The following is a 14,665-nucleotide window of genomic DNA, read 5'->3' as shown; positions in this document are numbered from 1 at the left end:
ATAGCCGCGCTCGCGTTTGCATCCGGGTCCCGTAAGCCTCTCCGCGCTGACCCGGAAGAGGAATCGTCCGGCGGGCTCTAAGGCGGTTGCGCGAGCCGAGGGTAGGGCTCCCGAGAAGGGGCAGGCTAGGAGTGGCTGCGCGCGCCCCCTGTCGGCCAGGAGGAGTCTGAGCGGCGGGAGGTGGAGTGCCGGCAGCGTGGTGCTCGGGGGCACCTGACGGAGGTGATGGGGAGACTGCGACCTGACCTAAAACCCCACAAACTACCCCGCTTGGTGTGCCGACCGCCGGCTTTCCGTGCTTGTAGCTTCTACCCTGCAAAGTCCACTGCCCGTAGAAACCGAATCACTCGTGCTGTGTGAAGCGGTAGCTTTTCTGAGCACAGCTCATGTGGATATCAGGAAAAATAACTGGTCATGTCATTTTTTTTTTTAATTAGCAGTTATTTTTCATAGCCTGGAACATCCTTTCGTGGTGTTTCATCTTCTGTCTTCCCAGGCAGGCAGAAGCATCTGCAGTCTGTTTCTAGAAAGTACGCGAGCGAAGTTCTTCCCTCCGGACCTAAGGGCCAACGCTCCCCGCGCTGCCCGCTTATCTGGGGGCATGTCGTGCATCCGAGGCCCCGCGTGGACACCCAGGCCCTCCACCCGATTCAGTTCAAAAGCGTGTTATCTCTTCTGTGTCGGGATAAAGTGAGGTTGGCCGAGATCCCCGAGGACCTCCCCAATACTGAGCGTCTGTCTATTCATAGTCAGATATGGGACAGTGCAGTGGACACCCCGAGAGTGATCAGCTGACCTGGTAGCCATTCTTACAGATGACGGAGTGGTTACGTAGGACGAAATGGGTGAGTTGAGTTTTGATACAGAGCTGAAGTGAGGGTCAATAACCTCGTATTATTTTACAGGTGAACCTGAGTGCATAAGCGTGATTCGCTCCGACTCAAATCAGATCCTTCCAGTTCGGAGCCTTTCTTGAGCCTTTCTCTTCTGTTCCTTGGAGGGAAATTATACTTGAAACAGATCGAATAATATCATTGACTTTTCCCGTGATAATCGGGCACAGCTAATACCTGGCTATCTTTGGCTCACAAAGAATATCTTCTAGATTTTGCTTTCATTTAACAAGTAATGTAAGTGTTAAAATTTGGACATTTTTTTGTTCAGTTGTTTTAAAATGTCATCCATTGGCTGTAAATACTTTATTAGTAGAATTTGCAGCAGAAAATCCAAAACCCTGCTTTCTTGTTTTACTAGTTGTAACCTAAATGAGGCTTCATAACTTTGGGCTTTCACATCTTGGCATGGCTGGTGCTCAGTGACTCAGTCGTGTCTGACTCTTTGTGACCCTGTGAACTGTAGCCCACCAAGTTCCTCTGTCCATGGGATTCGCCAGGCAAGAATACCGGAATTCTCCAGGTTTGCCATTTCCTTCTCCAGGGGATCTTCCCGACTCAGGGATTGAACCAAAGTCTCCTGCATCTCCTGCATTGGCAGGTGGATTCTTTACCACTAGCACCACCTGGGCATGGCTAACAGCCATAAATAGACAAAAATACAATTGCCTAAACTCTCCCGGTAGTGATCAACCACAATTGCATTAGTACTGAGTATGCTTCTTCAGAGAAGGCTTACAGCAGCATTCAGGTTTTACTATGCTCAAAAGAGACATGAGTTTGAGCAAACTCCGGGAGGCGGTGAAGGACAGGGAAGCCTGGCGTGCTGCAGTGCATGGGGTCGCGAAGAGTTGGACACTACAGAGAGACTGAACGAACAAGTGCTCAAAAGACGGCCAAAAATTCAGTGGTGGAGTGCTTGAGAAGTACATTTGTGATTGTGGTACATCTATTCTTAGACTTCCTGACTACAGAAAAAGAATTTCAGTATAGGAAAAGGCAAAATACGGCCCAGCATTTATGGGAAAAATTATTTGATGTGACTGGTACTAAGGAAACAGCTGGTTGAGATATTAGATGAATGCAATGAAAATAGCAGTGTTTTGAAGTTTATAAGGTTTAGTTTCAAATATTTTGTTATATATTTTTCTCTCAAAAGTTATCAACTGCTGTGGTATCCAAATTTGTATTAAAATTGTAATATTCTAATATTAGTAAGATGTTCATTGGAGAAAAAGTAAAGATTAATGATAAGCACAAAGAATAATAAAATACAGAATGCCACATTCAGAGATAGACCACCTATTTACACCCTCAGCTGTGTGTGTAGCCCTTTAAAACATGGGCTCGTACTGCATATACAGTTCAGTAAGCTTTATCCACAGAATATTTTGTCACAATAATTATACTTATGTAACATTCCTTTTAACAACTGTCTGGTATGGAAGAGTCATTCGTCATTTATTCAGCTAGTTCTCTGTTTTGGACACTTAAGTTGTTTTCACTGCTTCACTCTTACAAAAACAGTACATGAGGCACATGCTTCTAGTCCAGGGTGTCTCAATCTCGGTACAGTTGATATTTGGGGCCACATGAGTCTCTGTTGAGGGGGGCTGTCCTGTGTGTTGTAGGATGTCTAGGGTTATCCTGGCCTCTGTCTGCTGGATGCCTGTCCCACCCTCTCCCCTCCAGTTGTGACAAACACATCCCTAGATATCATCAAATGTCCCTCATGGGACAAAACCACCCCAAAATGAGAACCACTGCTGTAGACAGATTTTTCAGCTCAGGTATATATATATTTTCTTGATAGCTTCATCAAAGAATAAGCAAATTTTAAACACTTTGGCATTAAGTAAATTGCCCTCTGGGAAGGTTATGCCCCAATAGATATTCTTCTGGCAGAGTGACGAAGATTTTAGTGTGAAGAATAGAATTAAATTTTTGTCTCATTTTCAAATGTAAAAATAGTCTTTAAAAAAATTTTATTGGAGTATAGTTGATTTAGAATGTGGTGTTAATTTCTGCTGTATAACAAAGTGATTCAGTTGTATACATATATATTCTTTTTCATATTTTTTTCCATTATGGTTTATCACAGGATATTGATTGTAATTCCCCATGCTATATAATAGGACCTCGTTGTTTATTTGTCTACATATCATAGTTTGCTAATCCCAAACTCCCAGTCCATCCCTCCCCACCCTCCTTCTCCCTTGGCAACCAACTCTGTTAAAAAGTATTCTTAAGACCGTTGCAAAGTCTGTGTTTTCAATATCGACATCCATACCTTTCTTGCACTAATTTTTGTAGTTCTTTGGAAACTATCTTGTAAAGCTTTTTACTGCAGGTATTTGTGTGTTTTTGTGGACAGCCATCTGCTGGTCTTTTGCTGCAATGACAGTGTCATCAAACTATTTCCAAAAGGAAATTAACAACAGTTCAAAACGACTCAGTTCATGGTACCCATGTGTACGTGTGGAGAGAAAATAATAAAAACACATTGTCGAATGTGGATGACTCTGCTTAGATACTATTTTATTTAATTTTTGATCTAAATAAAATTCCTGTGAAAGCTCCTCACTCTGAAATTTCAGAATAGAAACCAGAAAGAGAAAGAATAAAAACTTCATCTCGTGTCCACCTATGTTGTGTGGAAAGGAGGCTCCTGCTTTATTAGGATTTCAGGTGAGCTCAGAGCACCTAATGTGTACTGTCACCTACATGATAGTAGCCAACACTGTTGGAAATGGACTACCTGTGTGAATAGCCATTTGTTTGATCCTCACGTCAACCTTGGGTTCATGTTCTATATATATGAGAAAGCTGAGCTTAGGTGACCTGCCCAAGGTCACAGGAAAAGCTGCTGTCTGAACCTGTGCTGTCTAGTTTGAACCTCAGAGACTGCATCTCGGCCACTGTCCTGTACTATTTCTGTTTGTGCGTGTATGCCAAGTAGCTTCACTTGTGTCCGACTCTGTGCGACCACATGGACGGTACCCCACCAGGCTCCTTTGTCCATGGGATTTCCCAGGCAAGACTACTGGAGTGGGTTGCCTTGCTCTCCTCCAGGGGATCTTCCTGACCCAGGGATCAAACCTGCGTTGTTATGTGTAACCTGCATTGACAGGCACCCGGGAAGCCCTGTTTCTCAGTGTACGTGAGTCTAATCTTCATCGCTAGTAGCATTAGAATGTCTGAGAGGTTAAAATCCTCTTATGTTAAAGAAAATGACATAGAGAGGCTTTATAGACTTCACTCTAGTTGAGGTCAGAAATTTCATTCAGCTACTAATATGTGTCCATTTTAAGATCAGTTCAGTTCAGTCATTCAGTTGTGACCGACTCTTTGCGACCGCATGAACTGCAGCACGCCAGGCTTCCCTGTCCCATCACCAATTCCCGGAGCTTCCTCAAACTCATGTCCATCAAGTCAGTGATCCTTCATGATGCCATCCAACCATCTCATCCTTTGTCGTCCCCTTCTCCTCCTGCCTTCAATCTTTCCCAGCCTCAGGGTCTTTTCCAGTGAGTCAGTTCTTTGCATCAGGTGGCCTGGTAATTGCAGCTTCAGCTTCAACATCAGTCCTTCCAATGAATATTTAGGATTGATTTCCTTTAGAATTGACTGGTTTGATCTCCTTGTAGAGATCCATTTTAAGGTGGAATCTACATTTAAAATTTTTTTGTATTGGAGTAGAGTTGATTTACAATGTTAGTTTCCACTGTATAGCAAAGTGAATAAATTATACATTTACATATATCTACTCTCTTAGATCCTTTTCCCATGAAGGTCATTACAGATTATTGGGTGAAGTTCTCTGTCCTGTATAGTGGGTCCTTATTAGTTCTGTAGTTTATATATAGTAGTGTGTCTATGTCAGTCTCACTCTCCTAATTCATCCCTCCCCCCTACTTTGTTTTCTGCATCTGTGAGTCCATTTGTTTTTTAAATAGATTCATTTGTACCTTTTTTAAGATTACACTTATAAGAAATATTATATGATAAGTGTCTTGTCTGACTTAATTCACTCAGTATGACAATCTCTAGGTCCATCCATGTTGCTGCAAATGGCATTATTTCATTCCTTTTTATGGCTGAGTGATACTCCATTGTATGATGTACAACATCTTTATCCAAAAATCCTCATTTTTTAAACTCTTTCAATTTTTAGTGTGAAATTCCATAGACAGCCACAGTCAGTTAACTCTATTTGCTCATTAACATTGGGTCCATAAAGCGAGCAGTGGAAAAGAACCAAGGACGCAAGAAGGTCTTTTCACTGACAATGGTTCATATGCAGCCTGCTTCGGGGTTGGTAATTTTCAATCATATTGAACTGCTGAGCTCAGGGAGTTCTCTGTAGGGGTGGGGCTGAATGCCAGGCCCTCTGGGCCTCAGTACACCCCTCCTCCCTTTAATCCTCCTGTTCCTAGGCCTGCAGGCCTAGAGATGCTACTGTCCCTTGTTACAACCTGAAGAATTACTCAGCACCATTTTCTAGCTTTCACAGGTAACCTGCAGAGGATTTCCATAGCCACACCTGGTGACTTCAGTGTCCTGCAGGAGAGCCAGGGATGTGTTTATCTTATCAGTTACTTTTTCCCTGGGCTTGTGCTTTTCATGTTATATAGAATTCGTACACTTTTTTCTTTGTCTTTGCCAGGTCTTGGTTGCAGCATGTGGGATCTAATTGCCTGACCAGGGATCTAATCTGGGCCCCCCTCCATTGGGCCCGCACAGTCTCTGCCACTGGACCACCAGGGAAGTCCCCACAATTTTTAGAAAAGATTTCTACAGCTTGCCTTCCTTTGTGAGAAGATTGGAGCCCCTGGCTGTCACCACGGGTGAATTGTGCCCCATCGTTCCTGTATGGGGACGCCCTCTGATGAGACCCCCACGCTCACCGTCCCACCTGCAATTCCTGTCCTTGTGATCATGCCCTCCTCTTCAGGGAAAGTGCTGGGCTGTCACCTCCATGACTAGGTTAACTAAGATGCTGATCCCTGGCCTGCTGGCCCCCGGTCACTAGCTTTGGTGGAGCAGTTATCCCCACGGGAGACACTGGATGGAGAGGCGTGTGTGCAGGGAATGAAGGCATCCTGTGGCCAGCAAGGAACTGAGGCTCCCGGGGCAACAGCCCCAAAGCACTGAGATGCTGCTAGTTACTCTGGGTGTTGGGAGCCATCTTCTCCCTGCAGGAGGCTACAGCTTGAGTGCAGCCTTCACAAGGGACCCTGAGCAGGAACCCTTCTGAGTCTGCTTGGATTCCCAATCCACAGGAAGTGAGATTGTAACCATGTGCTATTTTCATCTGCCCACTGTGTGGCAGCTTTTCTGTTCATCTACAGATAACTACAACATTGTGAATATACAAATTTATTCATTGCTATATTTTTAATCTGTTACCATTTTTAAATAAGTAAATGTTTTTAAATTTCCCAATTTTTGGTCTCTATTATCACAAATATAGGGCTTCCCTTATAGCTCAGTTGGTAAAGAATCCGCCTGCAATGTGGAAGGCCTGGGTTTGATCCCTGGATTTGGGAAGATTCCCTGGACAAGGGAAAGACTACCCACTCTAGTGTTCTGGCCTGGAGAATTCCATGGACTGTATAGTCCATGGGGTCGCAAAGAGTTGGACACGACTGAGCGACTTTCACTTTTCATAGCCAGTATCTGTAGATACAAGTCACATAAACAAAAGCTTTTTGGGATCCTCAATAATTTTTAAGCATATAAAGAGTTCCTAAGACCAAAAAGTTTGAGGATCACTGTTCTAGAACATTTAAATTGCCAAAACTGACCCCAGAAAAGAGAGACTGAGACAAATCAACTACCATAGAAAGTATATAGTTAAAAAGTTAGTTTATAGTTAACCTCTCAAAAAAGCATGCATCCTACCAAATCTTTAAGGCACCCATTACCTCACTACTCCGTAAACTTTTCTAGGGCATGCAGGAAAAACTTCCCGAGTTGCTTCTTTGGCACCACATATTGTTATGAAAAGTAAGGATATTTTCCGTAACAAAAAAGTTCAGTGAGAAGAGTGGCACTGTTTTTACATTTTTGCAAATCTCTTTAATGTCTGGCATCATAGAGGAAGAAATATCATATCTGCTTTCTGCATCCAGTCTGTCATAATACTCTGTTTTTGTAGAGGCACAGATACGTAGCTGGTAAAAGGAGGATAATTTTAATTATCTTTTCAGATATTCATGGATAGTCTTTGACATACCAAAGCTGGATGAGTGGTAGTTTCTTCGTTTTAAGTTTTATTTTATTTTTGTCTTCTGATTCATTGATTTCTGCTTTTATCTCAATTTTTATTGCAGTCCCTCAGGTTTTTTTTTTTTTAATTTTATTTTTTGGTCACACCTCGTCCATGTGGGACCTTCGTTCCCTGACCAGGGATTGATCCCGCACCCCTGCTTTGGAAGAGCAGAGTCCTAACCACTGGACTGCCAGGGAAGTCCCAGTGATATTTTCTTAAAGATTAATTACAGTCGGAATCTGAAACCATATCCCTGACCTTTTTGTATTCTCTTACATTAAAAAACATCAGTCTCTAGTACCTTGCTGGAGAAGGAAATGGCAACCCACTCCAGTATTCTTGCCTGGAGAATTCCATGGACGGAGGAGCCTGGCGGCTACAGTCCATGGGGTGGCCAAGAGTCGAACACAACTGAGCAACTAACACACACACACACTAGTACCTTGAATGGATCTTTTACCTTTACTCATGCATAATTTTGCAACATTGTGCATTGGTCTTTTGGAAAATATTGATTCACTGGCTTATGCAGCTCGTCTAAATGTTTCATTATATAATATTAAAATGTCACATCTGTTAACATCACTACAGTAAAGTCGTTATGTATTGGGATGCTGTGAAGTTCATGGTGGCAGCTGCAAGTTTTCCAAAGTTCGAATTTTTGCTTGAAGCCCAGATTTTTATTATTGATAATTGACTACTGATTGTTTTCCTTGTTGATGGGCTCACTTCATTCATTCCCCAGGAAATGTCTGCCAAATACTCCAATCTGAATAACCACAGTTTGTCTTTCAATTCTTTTTATATATGTTAGAAGTGGGACTGCTGGATCACATGGTAGTTCCTTTTTACATTTTTTTTAGGAACCTCAATACTGTTTCAATACTCAATAGAGGGGACTTCTCTGGTGGTCCAGTAGTTAAGAATCTGCCTTGCAATGCAGGGGATGCAAGTTGGATCCCTGGTCGGGGAACTAAGATCCCACATGCTGTGGGGCAGCTAAGCTCACACATAACAACTAAAGAGTCTTCACCTCAGTGAAGATCCTGAGTGTCCTGAGTGTTGCAACCAAGACCTGAAGCAGCCAAATAAATAAATATTAAAAAGAATACTCAATAGAGACTGCTGCATAGTTTTACAGTCCCACCCATAGTGCACAAGCATTTCAATGTCTCCACATCCTCAGCATTTGATATTTTGGGATATTTTGCTAGTAGTCATCCAAATGGACGTTAGGCGATACCTTGTTTTGGTTTTGATTTGCATTTCTGTGACGATTCGTGATAATGAGCATCTTTTCATATCTTTGTATATTTCCTCTGGGGGTGTCTGAATTCCTTTGCCCGTTTGAAATTCAAGTTATTTGATTTTAGTTGTTGAATTGTAGGAGTTTGTCATATATCCTGAATATAACCTGTTATCAGATACAGGACTTGCAAATAACTCCTTGTATTCCGTAGGTTGCCTTTCCACTTTGTCTCCTTTCACGTGCATAGGTTTTGAAGTTTGGTGTAGTCCCGTTTGTTCATTTTTGCTTTTGTTGCCTGTGCCTTCAGTGTCATATCCAAGAAATTATTCCCAAGTCCAATATCGTGAAGATTTCCTCTTATGTTTTCTTCTATGAATCTTATAGTTTTAGGGTTTATGTTTAGATTTTAATCCATTTTGAGTTAATTTTTGCATATGGTATAAGGGTCCCATGTCATTCTTTTGCATGAGGATATCCAGTTCCCAGAACCATTTGGTCAAGAGACAGTCCTTTCCCAACTAAGTGGTCTCACCACCCTTATCAAAAATCATTTGACAATGTAAGTGAGGGCTTATTTCTGGGCTCTTTTATTGTATTCTATTGGTCTATTTCTCTGTCTTTATGCTAGTACCATGCTCTTTTGCTTACTGGATCTTTGTAATGTTTTGAAACAGGAAGTGTGAGGCTTTCAAATTTGTTCTTCTTCAAAATTGTTTTGGTTATCAGAGGTCCCTTGAAATGCCCTATGAATTTAAGGATGAATTTTTCTATTTCTGAAGAATTTCCATCGAGGTTTTGATAGGGATTATGTTGAATATGTAGATCACTTTGAGTAGTATAGGCATTTTTAACAATATTAAAGTCTTCCAATCCATGAACATGAGATGTCTTTCTATTTATCTGTATCTTCTTTAATTTCTTTCAGCAACGTTTTGTAGTTATCAGGGTATAAGTCTTCTATGTTGATGGTTAGATTTATTCCTAAGTATTTTATTCTTTTTGATGTATTACAAGTGGAGTTGTTTTCTTGATTTTCTTTTCAGATTGTTCATTGTTAATGTATAGAAATGCAAGTGATTTTTGTGACTTTTCATTTTTTAAATGTTTATGTTATAAAGAATTTTTAGAAATTGGAAAAAAGAGAAAAGTTTTAAAAAAGAAAGAAAAGAAACATTCATAGTTCCCCAGCCAACCAGCCCCAAACAAACAAAACTTCTTTCAGTCTTTTTGTCTGTATATTTTATGAAAAATATGTTGACTTTTAAAAGGTAATAATCAAACTAATACAAAGTTTTAGACTCTTCCTCATTCACTTAATGATGTAGTACAAGTATTTTCATATTATCACCACCATCATAACATTTTGAATCAACTGTGTATTGTAATTTATTTAATCATTTTGGATATTTACCTTGTTTTGAATTTTTCTCCAGAATAAATGGCCCTGAGTGAACATTCTGTTCATTAAGATGCTTATTTTATGTTTTAATTAGTATTTGGTAAGATGGATTTCCAGAGACATAATTATTGAATCAGTGAATATAAATGTTTTGGAGTATCTTGATATACATTGCCAAACTGCAAGTACTTTCCAAATTATTGTATCCTATACTGCCACCAGCAATGCATGGAAGATCCTGTTTTGCCACAACTTCATTAGCAGTAAGGATTTTGTGCATGTATGTATTTTTAAGACACTGTATTTTTAATTTGCTGTTCTTCAGTACTTGTGAGATATTTTCCTTTTTTTTTATATTTGTGTCCTAAATGTATTTTCTTTATTATGAGTTGACTTTTCAAGAATTTTTTCTGTTTCCCTATTAGGGCATGATAATTTTTTAGTTTTATTTTGATGTGTTCTTTATAGAAAAAAAAATTAACCTTTTTTCCCAGTCACATTTTGGCTAAATATTTTTCTCAGTCCTTTGTTCATATTTTATTTATTCACATTTTAATATCCAGAAGTTATAATTTTTATATAATTAAACCTGACAATCTCCTTTATAAATTTTTTTTTTCACTGCTTTTATAAAAACTTGGAAATCTCCTCCTCCTGCAAATTCATATTAACTATTCAATTCTATTTTCCTCCAGTTCTACAGATGCTCTCTAATCCATCTGGAAGTGATTTTGGTATGTGGTATGTAAAGTATTTATTTAAAAAAATATATATATAGTTTTAGTAAAACTGTTGGTGGTAGGCTAAAAGCTCCTTGAAAACAAGAAGCATGCCTGATTCACTCTTTGGTTTCCTCGACTTTCCCAGGCGGAAGAATCACCAAACACGGCTACAGTCAGGAGAGGTGGGTACCCCCTTCCCTCTGCTAGGGACACTGCCTGCCTGTCCTGTGAGTGCCTGACATCTCTCCAGGCTACTGCCCTCTGTCCCTTGAGGACTGTCCACACTGCAGGCAGGGAGCAGCGCACCCCAGCAGCGAGCCAGCAGCGCCCCCTGGCGCCTCGTTCCTTCCAGTGTTCTCATTTCGACTCCACCTAGAGCCTCCACTCGCTCCAGGGGCAAATTCCTGGAAGGAGCCTCAAAACAGCTTTCTCCTTCCTTCTCTAGGGCAACCCTGATATCCTCTTCAGGGTAAATTTATTTTCTATTTGAACAGTTCCTCCCCAATTAAGGAGAAGTCATTTTTTTCCTGGTTGTGGTTGTGTCCTTTTGATGGGGAGAGGCAGAGGGATTGTGGGTGGGAGCCAACTATTAATAACAGCCCCAACTTCTTAGTGGTCTCTTCTATGAGGTCTTTGAGCCTCTGTACAGGCTTCCCTGGTGGCTCAGCTGGTAGAGAATCCACCTGCAATGCGGGAGACTTGGGTTCGATCCCTGGGTTGGGAACAGCTACCCACTCCAGTATTCTGGCCTGGAGAATTCCATGGACTGTATAGTCTGTGGGGCTGCAGAGTCTGACACGACTGAGTGACTTTCACTTTCAGTTTCACAAATAAAACACCAATCATGGGGGTCCCTCTACTCTCATCAGGTGCCTGCCCGGTTGTGAGTTCCAAATAAAGATCTCACTCTGGGACCCTCTTCAGAGAATTAGGAGGAAAAAAAAAACTTCTTTAAAATTAGATTTTTGTTGCCTAAGGAGAAATCTGTAAAATCTGGAGAGTGGGAAGAATGCTGATAAATGTAATCTAAAAGTTTCCCTCAAATCTAATTAAAACCAATACTGGATAGTAGACCTGTTGTTGTTTGGATGCTAAGTCATCTCCGACTCTTTGTGAACTCATGGACTATAGCCTGTCAGGCTCTTCTGTCCATGGGATTACCCAGGTAAAAATGATGGAGTGGGTTGCCATTGCCCTCTCCAGGGGATCTTCCCGACCCAGGGATGGAACTTGCATCTCCTGCATTGACAAGCAGATTCTGTACCACTGAGCCACCAGGGAAATCCATGATAGCAGGAAATTAAGAAATAATTGTGGAAAGAAACATTCCAGGAGACAATGGGTGATGATCACGTGATCTACCCAGAGGAGACCAGTGTGACCCTTGTCATGACATTCACTTGAGAAATAGGGGAGAAAACGGGTTATTTTTTCTGTCTTTAAAAAAGATTCTTATTCTTCATCTTGTGGCAGAATTGAAATTTCTTAAGGACTTCACCATTACTCAGTGTTTGACAAATGTTTGGTGAGAGGGACAGTACAGTGAGTTCTAATATGATTTACCGTTCCTAAAGGGGGCAAGGTCTACTTCCAGTTCTGAAGCCAGGGAGATTCTGTAACTCGACTCCTCTGTACAAGGACTGGCTTCTGGCATTGGCTGCCATTATTCCGTCAAGGTTTTTTTTTCTCCTTTCCCTTTAAATTTCATCTGGCTTCACTCTATTATTCCATAGACCTTTAGGTTTTCCCTTTTTGTAATCTGATGCCCTATCCAGCAGTGTTCCGGAAGCTGTCTTGCTTTAGTTCAGTCCTTCTCGGCTGCTTCTGCTTTCCTTAGCTGAATGGGTGGCTTGTGTTTTTCTTTTAGTCTTTTGGGGGAGACTGTACTGTTTTAATCGGAGAAGGCAATGGCACCTCACTCCAGTACTCTTGCCTGGAAAATCCCATGGACGGAAGATTTTCCATCCATGGGGTCGCTAAGAGTCGACACGACTGAACGACTTCACTTTAACTTTTCACTTTCATGCATTGGAGAAGGAAATGGCAACCCACTCCAGTGTTCTTGCCTGGAGAATCCCAGGGAGGAGGGAACCTGGTGGGCTTCCGTCTATGGGGTCACACAGAGTCGGACACGACTGAAGCGACTTAGCAGCAGCAGCAGCAGTACTGTTTTATTACTCTATTATAAAGAAAGTATGGATTACTCATAGTGAGTTGATGCACATGTATCAACATCAAAAAATATTTAGTTCAGTCACTTTGATATTGTTTGTTTCTTAAAATTCTTTTCATAGAAAAACCACATTAAAATATGTCCCTATCATACTTACCTGGCAGGAGAGATACCATGATCAGGAAGGTGGTTTTCCCAGGGCGAGGCTCATCCATTGCACTCCTGATGTGCTGACTTCTGTAATTTCCCCAAATGTGGGAATCTCGATCACATAATTTGTGGTAGTAGGGGACTGTGTTCATGCTATGCCCTAAAGAAAAAAATATGTCCCTATCGTCCATCTTCTCCTAAGACCTAGCCACACACTCAATTTCTTTTTATTTTTGAATTTAGTCTTGATTTTCATCAGTTATACATGCACATCAAAGAGTCAAATATTTGCACTAGAATTATTACTACCCGCCAAAATCCCTCTAGGATGCCACACAAACTCTTAGAGTCTCCCAACCACTTTTAACTTTTTACTATCAATTTTGTTGTCTAAGTCTGCACCTCTAAATAGTGTGCTTATGTAGACTCTTCTTGATTTGTTTAGTTTCAGTTATCGTTTAGTAACTTCTCTCTTTGGAAAATTAGGATCACTCCTATTCCTGTTCTCTATAGTCATAATTCCTCTCCATTCTTCATTTCATCATTTTTATGTTATAGCTCTGATTAGATCAACATACTGCATTACATCATTAGAGCTCTACAAGGCTATTTTGAATTGAATCATTTTTTATGAAAATTGGCTTTTCTTGTGTTGCCCAATATTTCATGCTCCCTAAAGGCTAATACGGAGAAGGCAATGGTACCCCACTCCAGTACTCTTGCCTGGACAATCCCATGGACGGAGGAGCCTGGTAGGCTGCAGTCCATGGGGTTTCGAAGAGTTGGACATGACTGAGTGACTTCACTTTCACTTTTCACTTTCATGCATTGGAGAAGGAAATGGCAACCCACTCCAGTGTTCTTGCCTGGAGAATCCCAGGGACGGAGGAGCCTGGTGGGCTGCCATCTATGGGGTCGCACAGAGTCGGACACGACTGAAGCGACTTAGCAGCAGCAGCAGCAGCAAAGGCTAATAAACTTTCTGTTCTATTTGCTTTGTTTTCTCTGTACTCATCATTAAGTTAAATCCAGACTCTCTTCAAATTATGGTTCTTTCAGTCCATTCAAACACAGATATTCATTTACTTTATTGTCTTTGAGTCTTCAGACCTGCTCTAATCTGCTTGTAATCTTTACTCACCATCAGCTTTGCCCTTTGTCTCTGTATTGTACTGGTTTCCTGGATCCTATGTTTTCTTTTTCTTCTTCTTTGGTTTATATACTCTCTTTTGGTGGAGTAAACCCTCAAGTAGTTTCCTGAGAAAAGGTGCACAGAAGTAAAATTTTGAGACCTTGCATGTGTGGAGAGGTCTTTAGTCACCTTGTCCATTCAGGTGATAGTTTGGCTGGGTATAGAATTCTAAGTTGGAAATGATTTTCCCTCAGAATTTTGTAAGTAGTAGCCTCTATTATCTTTCAGGATTCTTATCTTTGGTATGTGATCTGGATTTTTAATAAAATTCCTGGAGGTTTTCAGGACTTTCTCATTGCCCCTACTGTTCCAAAATCTTATGGTGATATGCCTTCTTGTAGTGTGTTTTCATTCATTTTCTGGGAAATCAATACTACATCTTTTCAATCTGGAGAGTTTTGTTTCCTAAATTGTTGATATTTTTATCCTATTTTCCATGTTTTTCTCTTCCTAGAACTTCTAAAATTAGGATATTAGACTTCTAAGACTGAGCCTCCCATTGCCTTGTCTTGCTATTTTCAATGTATTTTGCTTTTCTTCTGGTTTCTGAGAAATTCATTTATCTTTATGTATCAATTTTCCTAATGAATTTTAATTTGTATTATTACCATAC

The 14,665-nt window shown here is 40.8% G+C and overlaps 1 long non-coding RNA gene and 1 other non-coding gene across 2 annotated transcripts; both read left to right on the top strand.

Moving 5' to 3' along the window:
- Nucleotides 1–84: 84 nt before the first annotated feature.
- Nucleotides 85–3,408, top strand: LOC145511524 (uncharacterized). Its single transcript, XR_014057915.1, has 2 exons — nucleotides 85–222; nucleotides 906–3,408. It is a non-coding gene; the product is annotated as an uncharacterized LOC145511524 (long non-coding RNA).
- A 9,451-nt stretch (nucleotides 3,409–12,859) lies between these two features.
- Nucleotides 12,860–13,023, top strand: LOC145511859 (U1 spliceosomal RNA). The gene has a single exon (XR_014058231.1). It is a non-coding gene; the product is annotated as a U1 spliceosomal RNA (small nuclear RNA).
- The last annotated feature ends 1,642 nt before the right edge of the window (nucleotides 13,024–14,665 follow it).

Source organism: Giraffa tippelskirchi, chromosome 6 (assembly GCF_054371585.1).
Source record: "Giraffa tippelskirchi isolate mGirTip1 chromosome 6, T2T-mGirTip1v1.2.pri, whole genome shotgun sequence".
NCBI classification, from domain to species: Eukaryota; Metazoa; Chordata; class Mammalia; order Artiodactyla; family Giraffidae; genus Giraffa; species Giraffa tippelskirchi.
The sequence above is the reverse complement of the archived record's forward strand: the minus strand, read 5'-3'. Positions and strand labels throughout refer to the sequence as shown.